Below are 6,000 nucleotides of genomic sequence, written 5' to 3'. Positions count from 1 at the left end.
CATCAGTAAATATAAAAATATATACTATACCTATATAAATGCCTTAAAAATTACGTAGAAATATTTTTCCACATGTTCAATTATGGCTAAGTTTTGTTTTCTTCATATTTTCCATAGGGAGCATTCATTACTTATGTAATCAAGAAAGAGACACATTGTTTTATAGAAAGAGAAAGATGAGTATCTAGTTGAGGTGCAAAAAATTTTCCTTAATGTAACCAGAAGAAATTAAAACAAAATGTTAGGAAACATAATTAGCACAGTCATTTATTCAGAAACCTAAATAGCAGATTTTATAAGGAAATCAAATCCCTATTCCGAATCTCAACAAACAATTAAGTGAACTATTCCAGATAGTCCTGAGCAGCATCATAGTCTGCCCCCATTTATAGTGGGGATTACATGACATGTATCCCTTCTTAGTAGAACTTCATCAGAATTTCTAACTTTGAGTTTGAAATGTTTAGGAGAGCCTAATCTGAAGCAAGCCATGGAAGTGAATTGAGCTACATAATTTGCAGGGCCCAGTTAAAAATGAAAATCTGGAGTCCCTTATTCAAAAATTAAGAATGTTGAGGCAACTACAACAGAGCATCACACAAGTGTGAGGCCCTTCTAAGCATGGGGCCCTGTGTGACCATGCAAGTTGCACATACATGAAGCCAGCCCTGAAAAGAATATGTACTCTGCAACAACACAGGTCTCAGACTCTTGTCCTGACACCAGCTGCCCTGACTTTCACAAGTCACTTAGCCTGTCAGAATCTCAATTCTTCTACCGGCAAAAATGGTGGCACTCTGAAGGAGTCTGGTACATAAAAGATCTGGTGTCAAACATAAACAAAACCAGACACTAATTAAAGTGGTAAGGACAAATTTTATTCAGTAATATACTATTGCAATAGGGAAAAGAGTCCAGTGTGAACTGAACTCAATCAACTTCAATTTGTACGAAGGTGACTATAAGTTTTAAAGAGCGAATGAGGGAGTTGGGTCAGGACTAGCTGGGGCTCTGTAGAGTCAGGGAAATGAAACATTACAAAGAGGGTTGTCCAAGTGACAATCATGTGATTTGCTAACTGGTGATTATGAAGCTAGGCTCTGTCCTTCCTGAGAGGCTGCAAGACAGGGATCCTGTCTCAGGTGTTGACTGAAACAGTCAACTCTTGTGGCAGCCTTGAGTATTACTTTAAGGTAGGATTAGGGTCATCCTTGGGATGCAGATTTAAGCTGTAAGAAACTGTTAGTATTTGTTCAAGTCTTTATAGGCCAAGGTTGAGGCCTCGTGGAGAAGAGGGTTCGGGGGAGTCTGGCTAGGGTTGATCAAGGAGAAAATTTTTGTCATTGGCATACAGTAAACTATAGTCTCCCCTTCTTTAAGCGCATATTTCCTCAATCATATAAAAAAACAGAAAACAAGAAAAACAATCGTCTTGAAAAGTCCCGCTCATTTCCTTAATGTATATTTTACTTTAAATGATTCCAGTTATCATTAATAAGAGATTTCATGTAAAGCCACAGTATGGGAGAGTGAAATGAGATTTTAAATTATGTCCTGGTTCCTCAAAAGCAAATTTTATAGAGGAAAGCACTACAATATGTCTATTTTCAGGCTTAAAGAACTTTGAATCTATTGTTCCCTCACTTCCGTTCTTGGTAAATAGAAACATGGCTGTTTGTCTAAATGTCATTTTTAATAAAACAAAATAAAACTTGAAATTTTCTTTAAAATTAGATATTACCTAGCAAAGGGAAAAGAAATAGCTCATAGATTAGTTTATGATTCATTTGTTGTGGCCTGTTTCCAAACATTTTTAATGAAGAAGAATTTGATGAACACTTTTAATATCCTGATTAAACTGTGACAGTAATTTATTATGAGACGTACGTCTGCTGGTTGATAGTTGGTTTGGGCCACTGTCTCTCCAACAGTGTGTAAAACTCACTTGAGGGAGATTGTTTAAATTACACATTTCTGACTCCACTCTAGATTTACCGAATCAGAAACTCTGGTGATATTACCCAGAAATCTTATTGTTAACAATCTAGTGATTCTTACTTATATTAAAGTTGGACAACCGCACCCATATTATAACCTCTTATTCATATAGAAATAGATGACAGATGAGTGATTTAGTAAGATCTGCCATGTGAAAAGATCAGAAGCACAGCTTTTTTTCTTCTTGTTTTCTTTCCCCTGGTCAGTTGACCTCTGCACTTTTGACTCTACTACCTACGCAGTTTGGGTTTTGGCTTTGGATTTTTTTTTTTTTTTGTGGGGGGAGAGTGGGACAGCGGGTGATTTTGTTTTTTGTTCCCTAAATCAAACACCAGATCCTGGATCTAGAAAAAAATGAAACCTTAGAGTGACAACTTGTCTTATATCCAAAGAAAGAATTCCAACACACCCCTCCCACCAATTCTCTCTCTCTCCTAGTTCAATGGAGGCCACATGTTGAGCATATGCCTAATGGGGCAAACAGCTCAAGCCTGCCCATCACCTTCTCTTTGCCTTGAATTTACATGGAAAGTTGATGTTTCTGATCAGCCCCCCGCACAGTGGGACTTTGGGTGTCTTCCAGCAATGACGACTGATGGTCTTTCACTCATCAAACCACACAGTCAGCTTTATTAAAAAGAGGACATATTTGCAAACCAGTCAAAGTTCAGGAATATGATCTGTGACCATATAATAGAGAACTGCTAACTAGTGCACGTGGGGATGGAATCTGTGCCTTTTTATCCATTACCGCAGGGCTTGGAAAACGTGTTAACAGTCCTCAAGTTTCAAGGAAACATGATATTTACATACATCTATCCATATGTTCATCTTCCTGCCTGGAGCCCTCCTTTCTTCTACCCAAGAAACACTGTTGAATACAGTTTCCCGATTATGTGAAGTTACTTCAGAGTAACATAGAAAGACTGTTGGGGTTTTGTAAACTTGTAGCAATGGCCCTACTATATGCATTTATATAACCTCTTTGTGCAGCATTTTTTCATATAAAAAATGGAGATTTTGAGGTTTTAACAGACCCAATGTATGAAATATGTAGGACTTCACTTTTACTTTCTACTGGACTGGAGATTGTCAAACTTGGTTTCACATGAATCATCCCGGGAAGGTATTAAAAATACTAATTTATGGGCCCCTCCCCAGAAATTCTGAGTGTGTTTTATGACTACTTGTCTTTAAGCTGGGCCATTTATTCAATGATTTCTTTTAAATATAAATGAGTGTCACTTTGAAAATGCGTTCTACAGAGTTTTGTGAGTCAAATCAGTTGATCTAATAATGATGGTCTTGCTTGCCTCAGGTAGTAATTGTAAGTACTTTAATCGCTCAGTATTTCAGTGTCAATTTATTAGTTACACAGAACAGTCTGTCTAGAAAGATAGATATGAGGATATAAAGATTAGATCCGATTGTAACTGTCAAATCTCTTAAGCTTTTTTAAAAATTTTTAATTTTTTAAAAATTACAGTTGATGTTCAATATTATATTAGTTTCCGCTGTACTGCATAGTGGTTAGACATTTATATAACTTACAAAGTGATCCCCTGCTAAGTGTGGTACGCACCTGACACCACACATTGTTATTACAATATCATTGACTATATTCCCTATGCCATCTATACTTCACATCCCTGTGTTGTAACTGTCAATTTGCACTTCTTAATCCCTCACCTTTTAAGCTTTTGATAACTTACCTTCCTGCAAAGAGAGCCAGTCTACCTTAAACTTTGAAAACTAAAATGGCACCTAGAGAAGTATCTATGTTTTCAATGAATAAGAAAACTTTTAATGTTGTAAACCACATGACACTTTTCATAGTCTCTCATAGACACTTTTTATTACTCTCAAGGTCTGGGGCTTTCAAAACCATGGGGTGTGCCATTCTGCCTATTTAAATTCCTATTGGGTAAACTTGCCGCTTACTATGATTCAGAGCTCTAGAGTATCAAATGCTTTCCTTTACAGAATGCCTGATGACCTACAAAGATAATCTGATAGCGAGTTTGAATTTACCTAAGGCTTTGGCACCTGTGTATTTCTAAACAGCTTACTTCTCCTACTATCATCTGTAAGATTTAGGAAGTTAACCATCAATGGGAATGATGGCTCTTCTCTACTTAGAATTGAATACCTTTTAAACTCGTCTCACACACACAAATACCACTGGATACTTAACGAATGTATTTAATCCATTCCCTTAACAAGTATGTATCATTTATGCATTTAGACGATAAAATTCTAAAAGGACAAAACCTGATTCCTTAACCATGACCCTTTGGATAACATAGGATGAATAGATTAATTAAATAGAAATCTATTGGGGACCTTCTCTGAGCAGAACCAGTTCCTAACCTTAGAGCCTCCTTCATTCTTGTGAAGGAAACAAACATCAATTAAACAAACACTATATAATAACAAATAGTGATAAATACTAAGAAGAAAGAAAGAAAACAGTATGTGGAAGAGAAAAATGGGATGATGGTTTAACATACAGGCATACCTCATTTTATTGTGCTTTATTATGCTTCACAGATATTGTGTTTTTTATAAATTGAAGATTTGTGTCAACCCTGCTCCGAGCAAGGCTTTTGGTGCCATTTTTCCAACAGCAGTGGCTCACTTTATGTCTCTGTCACATTTTGGTAATTCTCACAGTATTTAAAACTTTTTCATTATTATATTTGTCATGGTGATCTGCGACCAGTGATCTTTGAATTGTTGCAATCTCATAATAAAACTTTTAGCAATTGAGGAGTTGCTTCTTATGGATGAGCAAAGAAAGTGGTTTCTTGAGATAGAATCTACTCCTGGTGAAGATGCTGTGAAGATTGTTGAAATGACAACAAAGGATTTAGAATATGACATAAACTTAGTTGATAAAGCAGCAGCAGGGTTTGAGAAGATGCCTCCAATTTTGGAAAAAGTTCTGTGAGTAAAATGCCATCAAATAGCACCATATGCTGCAGAGAAATTGTTCGTGAAAGGAAGAGTCAATGCAGCAAAGTTCATTGTTATCTGATTTAAGAAATTGCCACAGCTACCCTGACCTTCAGTATCCAGCACCCTGATCAGTGAGCAACCACCAACCAAGTAAGACCCTCTACCAGCAAAAAGATTATGACTCGCTGAAGGTTCAGATGATGGGTTGGCATTTTTTAATTGAAGTATGTCCATTGCTTTTTAGACATATTGCTATTGCAAACTTAATAGACTACAGTATAGTGTAAACATCCCTTTTCTATGCACTGGAAAACTAAATAATTTGTGTCACTCACTTTATAGCAACATTCACTTTATTGTGGGGATCTTTAACTGAACCTATCTCTGAGGTACGCCTGTAAAAGAAGAGGGCAAAATATTCAAATCAAAGCACAAGGCTTTAGTCATGATGCCTCCAAATATATTGTGTAAACCCTTTATTTTTAAAAACTTAGCTCTTTAGTATTTTTTCTTTTGTTTTTCTCTACTTCATTGTTTAATTCCTCATTTGGAGTCAATTCCACGCATGAACATGTAGTTTTAGTACTTTCAGGGTATGGATTAGATTTTGAATACCTTAGTAGAGGAAGCTTTTATTGTACCTTTGTTAACTCTAAATTCTGGCAAGTTTATGCCATATCTAATCAAATATACCAACTACAGGGAGTTCTTTCCATTATACATACCTTTTAAAAAATAAAATATATGGTGTTCTAAAGAGACAAGAAAAGCAACATATTTGGGGAAAACTACACTGAGCAGAGAACCAAAATGTGAAAGCTCTCATTTCTGAACTCCAGATTATGTGACTTCACTACAATGAGGTGTACACTCATTTCTGAGGAAATGCTGGAGGAAAGGAGGGAGTGAGGAGGTAAGGAGAGCTGGAGAGGAGTGAGACTCCAGAGAACAAAAGTCTTAGAAATGCAATAGTATGGGGGTGAGGAGAGATGTGGGAAGGGAAAGGGGGAGGGAAGTGATACAGAGAGTTAACTGTGGAAAGAA

The 6,000-nt window shown here is 36.5% G+C and overlaps 1 protein-coding gene across 4 annotated transcripts in view; it reads left to right on the top strand.

Annotated features, from left to right (window-relative positions):
• DLGAP1 (DLG associated protein 1) overlaps positions 1–6,000 on the top strand; it is a gene marked incomplete at its 5' end in the record, with an annotated part of 855,165 nt that overhangs the window by 349,771 nt on the left and 499,394 nt on the right. The gene's annotated exons all lie outside the window — the stretch shown is intronic.

The sequence above is a fragment of the Rhinolophus hipposideros genome, assembly GCF_964194185.1.
Source record: "Rhinolophus hipposideros genome assembly, chromosome: 17".
NCBI classification, from domain to species: Eukaryota; Metazoa; Chordata; class Mammalia; order Chiroptera; family Rhinolophidae; genus Rhinolophus; species Rhinolophus hipposideros.
The sequence above is the reverse complement of the archived record's forward strand: the minus strand, read 5'-3'. Positions and strand labels throughout refer to the sequence as shown.